We start from the raw sequence: 15,655 nt of genomic DNA, 5'->3' as shown, positions 1-15,655 counted from the left end.
TTGCTAGACCAGCTAGTCTAATTTGTAAGTAAAGACAGATTCTGAAATGTTATATAAAATTTCCAACTGAAAATATAATAGAATTTTTAAAAACCATCTGACCAGAGAGAAATATTCACATTCCTGAATTTCCACTTAGTGATCTCTTCTATATTCCTAAAGCTGAATAAAAGGGTTCACCTTCCTTACCAGGCTGGGCTATATTAAAGTGTAATGTCCATTTATAATTGTATTGTACAATGTGAAATGTGTTCCTCATTTTGTAGTTACAGGCAAAACCAGCTTTATAATTTAGTCTAAAAATAAAAAAGACTGATTATGCTTTAGTAATTTCTTGCTATTTCTCATACATGTAAAAGGAAGAACTAATATTATAATGTCATTTTCTTTCCATCAATCATTACACGATTTCTAGGAGAATCAATTTGAAAGATTTTAACAAGTTTACTGGAGTTCTTTAACCAAATTAGGAAGAAGTATTCTGGGTGAAATGTTCCCTGAAAACTTTGTAAAAGTTAGATAATCAAATCACCATTGAAGGAACTTAATGCATGAAAAGTAAGGGAACTTAAAAGGTTTGGATCTGTATCTTCTTTGTACTAGAAATTATTCAAAACTATAATTTCTGTTTTTTCAATCTTTGAATTCACTGCTGATTTCCTATGATCTTGAGCAATGCTGGCATATAGCAGGGTGCTCAATTGCATTTCTTGAGTGAATGAAATAAAAGGAGAGGAGACTTAGAGTCAGTAAATAATGATAATGGTCATAAAGCAAAACCTCACTGAAGAAGACAGAAAGCATTGTCATAAGACATGTGTAGAAAGAGGGCCACTTGTGAATGTGGGAATAAATGTGGAAAGATGTGCCAGGGAACAGCCAATTTCAGCCTGACTGGGAGGCTGTCATCTAAGTGAGTGCCAGAGTACACAATTAGAAGCAATAGGACAGAGTTAAGCAAAGGATAAACACTTTTAAAATGTATTTTAATTATTCCTTTAAAAGAAGGTTTGGATTATGATTGTCTCTCACAGTCTGGGACAAAAGTGCCATGATTAGAATTGTGGTAAATACAGAATCAACTGATAAGATTTTAGGGCTGGGTAGATAACAACTGCTGTCTAAAAGATTTTCCAAGTCATCATTGTTTCCCACCCCCTCCATGATTGTATTTACCAGATAATATGGTTGATGTGGATTTCATAGTATAGAACTCAGCATCTCAATTAATTAATCAGATTAAGCTCATATACTGGTCAAGTAAAATATCTCTTAGCTGAAAATATTTGCTTTGTGGAAAGAGAGGCAATTTAAGGCCATTGAATCCAATAATAGTTTCAAATCCATCAGTTGGATTACTCCATGACTTGATCAAAATGGTGGCTTTGTAATGAGCTATGGAGGAGAAACAATTACAGTTGTCAACTTATCATTTCGTTATCAATGGTAGGATGAAAAATGGACTCTGTTTCCAGCTAGTTTCCTTGCGAACAGAATAACAAGTCAAAACATAACTATGATTCTTAGGTAGAATCAGAGACAGTATTAGATGTGAGTAAATAAAGGGACCTGCTTTATTTTATTAATTATTGGAAAATGGTTCATCTCCCTCCACAGGCATGGCAGAATCATCCTCAACTACGCCAAGTTCTCCACCATGCATGATCTATCTTTACACCAAGATAGCTATCGAAAAGTTAGTGAGTCTCAATACTGTACCATATTATGTATCATATTTCATTCTCACAGCAACACTGCAAGGCCTGCATTTTTAGCCACTATTTATGAATTCAGTTCTGGAGTAAATAAAATGATTGGTTTGATTGTTTAAAATTATTACAAATGGTGGTTATTTATAACATTTCAAGATTGGGAAATGATAATTTTTTCAATAAATCATGTTGAACTTTTATATATTTATGTTAAAACTTACATAGGTATTATGTTAAGTTTTAATTTATTAAAAGTACAACATGGCACATAAATAACAGTAATACACAGTTGAGATGTAGTGTACAGATTAAAGTAGACAAGTAAATTAACCTTCTAAGAAATTTTCAGGAAAAACTTTGCAAGATTAGTACCTAAAAATAGAGGCTACTACCCAGTGGCATATACTAGTGATTTTTTTTTTAAAGACTGAAAAGAAAAAAATTAAAATATGGACATTTCATTTAATTTATATAATACATTTAAAGATGTCTATGAAATGCATTATTTTCCACTATACTGTGTTATGATTTTGAAAATATGTATACAAAAGCTATTATAGGATCTAATCATGATAATTAGGTGATTGTTTGACCCAGACATTTAGTTTCTACATGTTGGTGTAATTAAATGATTCAGTGGCATGAGGGAGAATGATTTTGGAACTCCTATTAATTTGTTATGAGAACTCTACATGTCCATATGATGTTTCTTCAGATTTCAAAGCTGAGAAACTTGATTCCTAAATCTTTGTTTGTTTTAATCACCTGAAATCTCTTCTCCATGAATTGTGTAAAATAATAAATTATGTTAGGGTATGGTGATAATAGCTTCAAAGTGCCAGGAATTTTCAGGCTCACCTCCGCTATTATTCAATAAGCTTACTTTTAAAGACAGAAGGGAGAAAAATGTGAAATCCTGAGTTCATTCATTGCTTGGCCTTCATACTACATGCCAAATCTAATTGTGCACTAGTTACCCTATTACTAGGTAATGTGAATGGCATTTGTGTAAAATATGAGTACAATTAAATGATTTTCCACAGTCATGTGTGTGCTTTGGTGTCTGTCAATGTATAAAATTGAGTTTACACTGAAGTAAAGGGGCTCTGGGTAGCTTTATACAAGTCCTGGAATTATTGCAAGAAAAATAATTCAACTATGAAAAGAAACAGAAGTATCTTAACTTAGCTTTAAGATTGAGAAGCTATGCATTTATTTTTCTTTGCTACTTCAAATATCAGATTTTGAGTAAATGTTATGAAAATAGTCATCAAATTCCATTTCTATTTTAAAAATAGTAAACAAATTAGGTGAAAGTGCAACACATAAAAATGTTTTCAGAAGTTTAAAATCTTGTCAGTGAAGGCAAGCATGAAGTGGGCAACAAAACCTTATTTATAAGATGTCTTTGACTTTCATTTTTCTGGCATAATGTGGTATTTTGATTATATAAAAGATATTTTGAATCTAAAAACTGACTAGCTCTAAAACTAAAATAGCAGTAACAATGCTTTAATAATTGAGAGAGAGATTAAGAAGACCCTTATAAATGTATTCTTAATCATAAACTGTGTGAAAATTATATAATTTGAAAGTCAATTTATTTTTGACAGGTTGTTTTCATTATGCATATATCACAGATTGAAAATATTTTATTTGCATATAAAAATCTAAGTAACATGTCTTCTGGAAATACAAGTACTTAGGATGCTGAATTAGCCTCTTTACTATGTATAGAGAAATTGCCATAATAGATTCTGAGTTAAACTATATGTCTAGGCTAAGGTCCTGAATGGGGCTAATGTCCATTAACAATCAACAAATTAGTGAATTGCCTTTATTGAAATTTCTTTTCTCAACCTAATGGTTTGTTTAACTGATGGCTGATGTGACCATTAGGAGCTATTAGCATGTTAAGAGGGTATTAAATAAAGCCAACAGTTGGCCTTAGAAACAAAAGGATAAACACAGCACAATTTATTATTTTGCTAGGCTAAGCAAATACAGTTTAGATACATTACTGCCTTCTAACAATGCTAGTAGTCATCTATTGAATAAATATCCTGTTGGGCTAAGAACCAAAGAATCAGCAAATCTATGATCTACTGAAGTTCTAATTATTGATACGTTTTAGCTGATTTGTAGACTTTGAGCCATATACATGTAGAGGTATCCAAAATTTCATCTTGTGTTGGATTTTTTCAATCAAATGTCATTATTATCAATAGGAAAATGCATATTGCAACCAGATGTGGGTGAAACTGTCTTAAAATGAAGCTACTTTCAAATGTACTCCGTTTAATATATGTTAAAGGAGAATCAGATGGAAGTATTTTATTTAGTTAAATGTTAAACATCCTCATGTTGATTTTTTTTTTTCACTACTCCTGCTACATTTAGCTTCTAGTTACTGGTTTTATATCTAGTAAACCAGACTTAGTAGTGTCATATAGAGGTCTGAGGAGAAGCTCTTTCCATTGGCCTGTTTTATTCTGATTTAAATGCTCGTGCTTTTGAAGTTATTTTGTTTCTGATAGTGTATTGGGAAGAAATAGGAAATTTTGTTTGTTTGCATTTTCCTTAGCATGTACCTTCAGGAAGGAATAGAGGAAATGGCATTTCCAACATACTTTCTGACTATTGCTCTAGGAATGTGGTCCCAGTGCCAGTGCCCCGATTTGAGGCTGATTTTCATTGATCTATTCTATGAATATTTACTGATCACCATTGACCAAATGCCAAACACTTTTCTAGGCACTAAATTTGCACAATGAACATAACATAGAAAACATTTTCTATGCTTTTGAATCTTACATTCTGGTGGAGGAAGACAGACAACAGACAATAAACCCAAGTGAGAAGGATGTTGTAGGATGACAGAAGAAAGAACAGAATGATGAGATTAGAAATGATGAAGGAGTAGCATTTTAAATAGAGTCACCCAACTGCTCTCAATAAGAATATGATAGTAAAGTACAGATTTAAGGAAGGTAAGGGAATTTGTTTTTCAGATATGGATTAAATTAGGTTTCAGGCAAAAGGAACAGCTAGTGTAAATGCTCTAAGCCATGAGCTTGGCCTGATATTTTCAACTAGCAGAGTAAACAAGACTAGGGAAGACATTTGTGGGAAATGAGGCACAAGGAAAGAACAAGGAGAACCTTATAGTCCTTTGCAAGAAGTGTGACCTTTATTCTAGGCTTAGTCTCCTTTATGTTTTAAGAGGATCACCCAGAATGCTTTGTGAAGAATAGACTATAAGAGGGTAAGGGTCTATTAAAGAAGGCCTGGTTAGGTGTCAATCACAGTGGTTCTGGAGAGAGATAATGGTGATTTGGTTGTTGGAAGAAGGAATCACAGGACATGAAGGGTAATGAAAAGTAGTCTGATTCTGAATATATTTTGAAGGTAGAACCAAGAAGATTTGGATTGGTTGTGGAACAGGGAATATGAAGGAAAGAGAAATCAAGGATGGCTCCAAGTTTTCAGCCTAAGTAACAAGAAAGTAGAATTGACATCTCCTGAATTGGGAAGAGTTGTGGGTAAGAGTAAAAGTTCAGCTTTGAACTTGATGAAAGGTTGCCAAACTTAGGCAAATACAAATACAGAGCACTTGGCCAAATTTGTATTTAAGTATGTATTTAATCTGATAACCTTAATATGTTGATTTTTAAACGTCTATTGGATATCTAAATGGATATGTTTCAAAGGTACTTGGGGCTCAGTTTTGAGCTGAAATTGTAATTTTGTGAGTTGCTACATGTAGATGAACTTTAAAACCATGAGATTGGATGATATAGCAAAAGACATGAGTATAAATAAAGAAGGACAGATGTTCTGTGCCCTTCTGATAGCAAGATTTAAAGCATCTTAACTTTTAAAAAAAAGTTGGGAAGAAGAAGAGGGAGCAGCAAAAATAGACTGAGAAAGAGAAACTAGAATAAGTAGCAGGAAAACCAATAGAATGCAGTGTGCTAGTAGCCACAATAGGGAAGTATTTTATTTGAAGGAGGAGGAACCAATCCATTGCCATATGTGCTGATAGAAATAATCCAATATAAAGAAAAATATTGATGTATTAGAGAAAGAGAGTAATTGCAGAGGCAATGTCCTTAACTAGATAGAATGTCATAGGATCAACTAGTCATATATAGGAATGAAGCTTGGCAGCAAGAGCAGCAGGCTAGAAGGCAGAAACACAGCAACAAATGCTGGTGGGTAGGCAGAGGCAGTTGTGAGAGTCTGTGGAACTTCTCTGCTTCAGTTTTCTCAATGAAGTAAGAAGCAAGATCATAGTTGCAATTCAAGACAGACAAAGAAATATTTAGGGTTTGAAGAGAGAAAAAAAGGCATGAGACAAGTCTAGATGAGGAGAATAAATGGACAGGTCAAACAAAGTATGACTGGGCAGCTTTAAAAGCCCTCTTAATTTGTGGCATGAATTTATATTGAAACTAGTTAATATTTTTTTTTTTTTTTGTCTTTTGTAGTACATCCTCAACAAAGTAGGGGCATTACACATCTTTATGGTGAAAATTAAAGTTAGGTTTTTAAAAAGTGAGTGTTACCAGATTTTACTCAACTTAGGTGAAAAAATTCTTGAATTTAATAGATGGTCCTCCATTTGCAGGCATCAATTTATAGGAATTCCTAGAGAAGTTGCTTAATTACAAAAATGCATTTTAGTTTTGTCCCTAACGTATTATATACTTAGCGAGGTACAGTTTCTTAATCTATTCATTTCTACTGAGTATCTTGCTTTCCTTCAGTAGCTCAAGTTCTGAAAAGTACTCACACGCTGCCTTTCTAGGTATGAGAGTGGCTGTGTGACACTGTAGCTCCCTGCTTCTCAAATCAAGCAGAGTACATTTTCATTGGTATGATGTACTTTCCCAAAAGAACAGTTTTCCCTGAGAACCGTAGTGATGAAAGGGCTATTTGAAATCTATTTCATTGGAAAAAATAACTTCTTTTTGAATTATCAGTTAAAAATTTATCTTTTTTTCGGATCTATGATCGTTTTTGTGTAACCATTAAGTATCTCCTCAATAGCAAAAGAGTAAAGATGTTATTAAAGTATAATGACTTTAATAACTTTCTGTCTAACATAGCTCAGTCCAGTGGCTCCTTAATGCCACTTCTTTAACACAACTGACTGTCTGTGATGATGTTTTCACTAGTCTCTGGTGAAATGAGAAAAACAAAGACATTATAAGATTGCCAGCTGTCTTTATTTGAGAAGCTGTGATTCTGAGGCTAAGTTCTTTTGAATTTCTATGGTGACAGTAAATAATACTTCCTTTTATTTTTTATCAAATATTTAGGGAACCAAATATTTAGTCCATATGTAATCCCATGAAGAACAGAGCACATACAGGGACTTTGAAATGTGTAGAACAGGTGAAGAAAGAAGCAGTTCTATTCCCTTCATACAGTAATAAAAGTCCATTTATGCCCACAGCTAGGAAACTTTTTTATGTTTCCAAATACGCTGATTATATTACATTGATTCAAATTAGAATGGAAAAAAATGTGGCTTAAATGGGACTTTGCTTATGAACTTTTTATAAAATTCTAGATGGGAAATAGAAAACTTATTCTTCTGTAGTCGACCTTCAAAAATCACCTGTGTTTTCTTTACATGGAAACTAGATGTTTACTTTTGTGACTGTGTGTGTACTTACATATCGGAGATTGACTGATCTAATACTTAGAAGGACAAAATGTCATAGGCAGATCCTAGGCATGAAGCAGTCTATCCCCAATAGCATTTCAAAAAGTCCTTCTGAGTAATTTTTTTCCTTGGGTGTTTAGATACCTATAGAGACGTCTAAAAAAGAAAACTCACAAAATATTTTGTAGCAGATACCTATGATCATAGAATTATCTTAGATTAAGTTTTGTTATGTAGAATTTAATAAAGAGATTTTACTTAGACTTGGATGAAAATGCAAAATAAACATGAAAGAAATCTTATCCCTAGGGTGACCATATTTTTCATAACATGCTTTTGGTACAGTAAGTGAAAAGTAAGAAAACTTGGGAAGAAATATGACAGTCTGAAGTTTAAATATTTTACTACATTCTATAAATCTATAATTATTAAAAATTAGATTATTGTAAGTTAATTACTGGAAAATAATTTTTTAAATATTGAAATAAAAATTCAGATTACATTATGTCTTACCAATTTAAAAACAGCTTTATGGTGAAGTGATTTCTGAAAAGTCCCTAAATACTTTTAGCATAGACAGCAAACAGAGATAACAACTGTTTTGGAATTAAATGTCTAATTATAGGGTACTATTTTAAAAATCTCTGGTAAACATATATCCTGGCATCCAGTGTAGCTACCAGGGACAGAAGAGCTCAAGGGTGAAAGTACATACTAGAAACAGACTGCTTCGGTTTGTATCCCTGCTGTACCCCTTACTGGCTGTGAAAGTGGGTAAGATGTTAGCTTTTCTGTGCTCCAGTTGGTTTTTTTAATCTGAAAAATTGAGATAGTAATAGTATATAGCTCGCAACCATAGAACTGTTGTGAGCATCAACTAAGTTGATACAGTTGAAGTGTTTAGAATGGTAACTGGCATATGATAAAAGTGTTAGGTACTAGTTTTTGAAATAAAAATCTTAAATTTTATGCAAAACATTAAAAAATGCATACCAAACAATGTCAGGTAATGAAAATAGGATACATGATTAAATACGTTATACGATTAAACTGACTTTTCAGATATGATTAAAGCATCTGCCAAATAGAAAATGTCTGCAAGAAAAGTTACAGTTTAAGAGTTTATATCGCAACCTAAACTAGTGTCTGTTTTGCTTAGTATATTCAATATTCACAACCCCCACCCCCAATTTACAAGTAGCAAAAACGCCTTCCCTGTATTTTAATTGTAGACTCCACCATAACCAGGGAGGCACGCAGCTTTGCAGAGGAGGCCCTGGGGCTGGTTAGGAAAAGGCTCTTCGAGTGCACTGCATGCCCATGCCTTGTTTACAGTAGGCTCATTTCCAATGTATCACTGACACTGGTCACTGAAGAGTGATCAAAGCTACAAATATTAAATTGGAAAAAAGCCAAAGTTCAAACATATTCCCTGACCTATTTCTGCTGGTCTTGCCAATTTTTTCCACTGTTTCTATGATTACAACAATGGATCCTCACTGAGCGCAGCTGTTTGAGATTTCTAAGAGAAACTTTTTTTTTTTTTTTTAAAGTCATCTCCCTCTGGATCTAAAATATAAAAATATATAATCGCTTTCCTTGTTAAAATCCTGCTATTCACAGGGATTGACAAATGTGAACTTCACCCCTGAATTTACATTTGCATTTATAAGCAATTTCAGTTATCATTAAAGAATGTAAATCCCAGTTCACCTTCAGTTGTAGCACAGCTCAGGGCTGATTTGTTTCTCTTATATTAACTTGGCAAATATAAGTAGTATTGAGACAACTTAATAGGCATTTCTCTTATTTTAGAGCTTCTTATTGTTAAGGATAATAAGGAACTGGGGGCAGTTTGCTTGGGAGTGAGGGGAAAGTCATAAAACCAGTAATGACTTTGTATTTTTTTAATTACACTTTTTTTTGGTGTTGTGAAAGAACTTCAGAAAAGGTGTTTTTTTCAATTAAAAAACTATATTTTTGTATGGAACAGTGAGTAATGTCTGCACATGTATACTGTAACAACAAATTTTGTGCAGGGTAACTGCTATCCTAATATTAGAAGAGTGAGTATGATACAGTTATTCAAATTGGATATTATCCAATTATCCAGTTTATATTTCTCCATTTTTCCATTAGTTTGTTACTAAGGGATGAAAATGAAACTGGTTATATTGGAATTTTTGTGTATAAATTTGCAATAAACTGTATAAGAGATATTTGTCCATGTGAGCGTCTATGAAAAGATTATCAGGGTAAAAATTTCTTTCATAACTTCCTGAACATATTAGCATTCCTTGGTCATATAAATTAGAAAATCACAGTTAGTATGATTCTAGCATTCTAGAAAAGATTAAACTACTAGTTTCTATGTTCACTTAGCAGTTGTAATCCTACACTTATAAATAGTACATACATCCTTTAGGAGGTACTTGTGTTGAGCATTTTCCAAAACTTTTCTAAAATTTAGGTGAAACAAATACTTTTGATCAGTTGCAATCTGTAATCCCCTTTGTACAGGATCACACAGAAATCAGGAACATAATATTGGAGCAAAGTCAGGGAAACCAAACGAAGGTTGATGTGACTGTGAAACCAAGGGTATTCCATGGTGGTGAGAGGGAAGGTTGGAAAGAAAGATGGGATCTAGACTGTGAAGAGCCTATGTTCTTTGATAGTTTTGGAGCAACAAATGGTTTTGAGCAGCAAATCGCCAATCAAATACATGTTTAGGAAACATCTCTGAAAGCAAGTCTGGTTGAATGTTAACAGACTGTCTCAGGAATATGAGGCTTTTCTGTGATTCAAGCAATAAGTGATGAAGGGCCAGACCTAAAGGTAGAGAAAATAGAAAATAAGGGATAGATTCAAAATTTAGCTTTATTTCATCCCATTTCCTTCTGTCTCTTCAGAGTTTTCCTTACTCCAGTTCAATCAAGAATTTTTGTTAAAATATAGTAAAATAAAGTACTCCATTGAAAGTGTGACCAAATATGTGATGTTGAGGGTAGTAAAGGGTATGAGGAGAGAAGATGTATTTTCCAACAAGAAGAGTAACAGACTTGAAAAACTCTTCCGTTTTTACTTGAGTCTGACAGTTGAGCCTTATCTAAGTGATTAATAAGGATGCAAAAGAGGAACAGACATGACATCCATGAGGAATTCGGTTTGATACATCAATGCATACCACCCCTATTTCCCCTCTAGGATGACAGGAGCATTGCTCACAAGAATCCTCTTGTAGACCCAAGATAAGCTAAACCCTGTCTTTTTTTCCTATCTTCTCCATTTTAGAGACATTTGCCAAGTGGCTGAGAACTAGAAATTTAACACAAATAATATGTTTTGCATCTTTACTATGCTCAGTCTCCTTTGAGCAATCAGGCTAACTGTAACTATTGATTTAGCAACCCTGTTACTCTGTTATAGAAGGAAATTAGATTAGGCAGATGGGCTTACTTTTGGTCTTTTTCTCAATTCCTCATGATCTTTTGGGTGCTTGTAAATTGATTTTTAAGATGTTTAATACATTCTATGCACAATTATACAGTTCATAAACTTATTCTTTCCCTCACTTTCTTTGCAATAATGTGTAGTTGCTCTTGAACATCTTGCTGTAGTACAGGGATAAATGAATTTTCTCATTTCCCCTCTACTTCCTTTTATTTCTCTGTCTGCCTCGCCCTGGGTCATTTGTTTTTCGTGCTGGTGGTGGTTCTGCCAGGTCACTCTGCGCCACCCAGGAGACTCCGCAGAGCGTGCTGCAGTCAAGCACACAGAACTGCTGCTGGTTTCTTTTAAAAGGCCTGTCTCCCTTGTGGGGATGCAGCTGAAGCAGGGTGGTATCAGCTGGCTGACAAATAATGTACAAGCAAAGTCCCCCCTGCTTTCCTGGTACTCTGGGTGAGTACATGCCTGCAGAAGTGATAATTAGTGACAGACCTCTCTGAATATAGCTCCCTTCCTAAGGTTACTTCTACTCAAGCCTCCAGTGAATTTATTCCCATAATATAAGAGACTCCATTTTTTAAATACAACTAATTAGCAGTGAATTGGTCCTGAATCTGACATGTATAAATCAACATGGGCTGCTAAAAGACCTCAGGTTAGATGTTTATAGCTTTTTACACATTGTAGGAGTACAAAAATTAGGTATAGTTAATCAAAACAAATCTAACACATCAATGGGTTTAACCAGGTTCACATTTATTTGCAATCAAATTATATTCTTTCTCTCCCTTGTTTTTCTTTTAATGAAATTTAAACATGCTTAGATACAATCTGGTGGCACTATGGCAAAGAGAATTTTTTTGAGAAAAAGTCCCTTCAAAAATGGGAGAAATGTTTAGAAGCCATGGATAAAAGGTAATAGGGGCAAAAACCACCTTAGTCTATGGGCAAACATACCAGGTAAATTCTAATCAGATCTGGACCACCTTAGACCTGGGCAAGGGCAGCTCCTCTTCTGCGCCTTCTGTTTCAGAGAGCCCTGAATGTCAGAAACACAGAGATTCACTGAGTGTAAAACACATAGACCATCTGTCACTTGGGATCTGGCACTTGTGACCCATAACCCTCAACATCTGCTCTTGTGACTCATGTCATCTAGGGCTCAAAGAAATGGATGCTGATCCTGCACCTCTTGCCCTATGACCTTGAAATGAGAGGTGATTGGATGCTAGGGCCAGGAAGGTCTGTGGCACATACAGCTGGTGACATCAGACACACACATTGCCTTGGAATGTGGAGAGCGTTTGAGTGGGTAAATCTGAAGTGTGAGGCCCAGTGAACGTATCTTCGAAGTGAACGTATCTCTGTAAGTGGCTCCTTCCAGGCGCAGGCCCTGCCGCGAGGAACTGCTGGCCTAACCGCAGGCTGCTGTCATCTATTACTTTATGTAAATAGAATCTCACAGCACTCTGTTGTGACTAGACTATTTTGCTCAATATGTATGAGACCCGTTCACATTGATGCACATAGTTATAGTTCACTTTTCACTGTATAGTATTTTGTCATATGAAAATACCACAATTTATTTGTCCTCTCCATTGCTGATGGACATTTGTGTTGTTTCCAGCCCAGGAATATTACTGAATAGAGCTACTATGCACACTCATGTTCATGTCTGTTAGTAAATCCACATACTTATTTCTGTTGGGTGTATACCAAGGAGTGGAATTTCTGGGTAATAAGGTGTGCATAGCTTTAGTTTCAGTTTTCCACAGTGATTGTATTAATTTGTAACCTCTAGAGCCCTGAGTAAATGTCACTGTTATTTTTCATCCTTGCTAACTCCTGCTATCTTCTGTTATTTTTATTTCAGTTGTTCTTGTGGTATATAGTAGTATTACATTGTGGTTTTAACTTACTTTTGTGTGCAGAAAAATCCTAGAGAATCCACACACACAAAAACCGCTAGAAATAATAAATGAGTTAAGCAAGCTTGTAGGATACAAGATTAGTGAACAAAAATCAATTCATTTCTATATACTAGAAATGAACAATCCAAAATTGTTCATGAACATTGTGGATGGGCATTCAGATCGTTTCCAGTTTTTGGCTGTTACAAATAAATTGCTATGAACATCCATTCATATACAAATCTTTGTATGTACAAAGGCTTCCTTTTCACTTGTGTAGTGTTCCGGAGTGATATGAATGGGTCATACTGTAGGAATGTGTTTAATATTTCAAGAAAGCACCAGTCTGCTTTCCAAACTGGTTATATTGTTTTGCATTCCCACATCCAGAGTATCAGAGTCCTAGTTCCTCCACATTTGTAGACAACATTTGATATGGTCAGTCTTTTTATATATCACTATAATTGGTGTATAGATGTCATAAGATCTTATTTTGATTTTCATTTGTATTTTTCTATTGATTCATGATATTGTTAACTTATTTGCCATTGAATATCTTCTTTGAAGAATGTCTGGTAAAATTTCTGCCCAGTTTTAAAATCAAGTTGTTTGCTTTTTGTTATTGAGTTTTGAGAGTTCTGTATATATTTTGACACTTTTAAAAACATCAGATGTATGATCTGCAAATATTTCTCCTACTCTCTGGCTTGTCATTTCATTCTCTTAATAATGTCTTTCAAAGAAGTTTTCAATTTTGAAGAATACACTATGTCATTTTTTTTCTCATATGGATTGTACTTTTAGAGTCATATCTAACAACCTTTTGCTCAACACAAGATCACAAAAATTTTTTCTTATATTTTCTCTTGTAAGTTTTATAGTTTTAAGATTTATATTTAGGACTATGATCTATGGATATTTAGTTAATTTTGATACATTGCATGAGATACGAAACTAAGTTCACTTTTTCTTTTTCTGTAGATGGGTATCCAGTTATTCCGGCACATTTATTGAAAAGATTTCATTCCCCAATGAAGTAAGTTTGCGCCTCAATCAAAAATTAATTGTCCACATATAAGCAGGCATATTTCTGGACACAATGGTATTCTATTCATCTATCTATCATGATGCAGCTTCATAATAAGTCAGCAAATAAGGTCGCATTAGTTTTTCAACTTTGATACTTCAAAGTTATTTTGGTTATTCTAGGTCCTTTACATTTCTATATACTTTATAATTAGCATGTCAGTTTTTACCAAAGAAGTCTTCCGGGATTTTGTCAGAGATGTATTTGAATCTATTGATCTATTTGAATCTTTAAATCAGTTCTTAACTGTATTTAGTCTTTCAACCCAAGACACATAGTGCATATTTCTCTCCTTTTTTTTTTGAAATTTGAATCTGTTATTTAATTGCCACATTTCAAAAACACTTTTTAAAATTATTTTAATGAAGTATAATTGATTATAACATTGTGTTAGTCTTCACACAACATAATGATTCAATATTTGTGTATATTGCAAAATGATCACCAAAACAAGTCTAGTTAACATCCATCATTGTACATGGCTAAAGAAATTTTTGTCTTGGGATGAAAATTTTTCAGATCTACTCTCTTAGCAATTTTCAGATATGCAACACACTATTTATTAACTATGATTGCCGTATTGTGCCTTACATCCTGAATGTATTTTACAATTGAAAGTTTGTACCTTTTAACCCCCTTTTCCCACCCTCTACACCACCTCTGGCAACCACCAATTTGTCCTCTGTGTCAGTGAGGTTGGTTTTGTGGTCTGTTTTTTTGTATGTTTTATTTTGGTTTGGTTTCAGATTCCACATGTAAGTGAGATTATATGGTATTTGTCATTCTCTGTCTGACTTATTTCACTTAGCACAATGCCTTCAAAGTCCATCTACATTGTTGAAAATGACAAGATTTCCTTCTTTTTTATAATTGAATAGCATTTCATTATATATATATGTATATGTGTATGTATACACACACACACACACACACACATATATACATAAACACACACACACATACACAAACACATCTTCTTTATTCATTTATCTATTGATGTACATTTAGGTCATTTCCTTATCTTGGCTGTTGTAGACAATGCTGTAATGACTATTGGGGTGTGTATATTTTATCAAGTTAGTGTTTTTGTTTTCTTTGAAAAAATACCCAGAAGTGGAATTGCTGGATCACATGGTAGTTCTATTTTTAATTTCTTGAGGAACCTCCATACTGTTTTCCATAGTGGCTACACCAATTTATGTTCCCACCAACAGTGCACAAGGGCTCTCTTTTCTCCACATCCTTGCCAACATTTGTTACTTTTTGTCTTTTTTATGATAGCTGTTCTGGCAGGTGGGAGGTGATATCTCATTGTGATTTTGATTCACATTTTTCTGATGGTTAATGATGTTGAGCATCTTTTCACGTACCTGTTAGAAAATGTTTATTCATTGCCCAATTTCTAATTGTTTAGTTTTTTTTGCTATTGAGTTGTATGAATTATTTATATGTTTGGATATTAATCCTTAATCAGGTATATAACTTGCAAATATCATCTCCCATTCAGTAGGTTATATTTTCATTTTGCTGATAAATTTCTTTTGCTGTGCAGAAGCTTTTTAGTTTGTGTTCCCACTTGTCTATTTTTGCTTTTGTTGCCTTTGCTTTTGGAGTCAGATCCAAAAAATCATTGCCAAGACCAATGTCAAGGAACTTACTGCCTGTGTCTTCTCCTAGGAGTTTTATGGTTTCAGGATTTTTATCTTACTGAATTTCTCTCAACAATGCCTTGTTAAAATCTCTACATGCTTACTAATTTTCTGTCTAGTTTTCTATCAACTATTGATCAGAGGATATTGAAATCTATGACTATAATTGTGAA

At 33.9% G+C, this 15,655-nt stretch overlaps 1 long non-coding RNA gene across 2 annotated transcripts in view; it reads left to right on the top strand.

Moving 5' to 3' along the window:
• Positions 1–15,655, top strand: part of LOC135321484 (uncharacterized) — a 398,183-nt gene that overhangs the window by 186,994 nt on the left and 195,534 nt on the right. For both annotated transcript variants that reach the window (XR_010381261.1, XR_010381260.1), the window contains one exon: positions 13,728–13,782. This is a non-coding gene — a long non-coding RNA (uncharacterized LOC135321484). The remainder of the gene's footprint in view (positions 1–13,727; positions 13,783–15,655) is intronic.

Source organism: Camelus dromedarius, chromosome 6 (assembly GCF_036321535.1).
Source record: "Camelus dromedarius isolate mCamDro1 chromosome 6, mCamDro1.pat, whole genome shotgun sequence".
Lineage (NCBI taxonomy): Eukaryota > Metazoa > Chordata > Mammalia > Artiodactyla > Camelidae > Camelus > Camelus dromedarius.
This window is presented reverse-complemented; position numbering and strand designations above follow the sequence as displayed.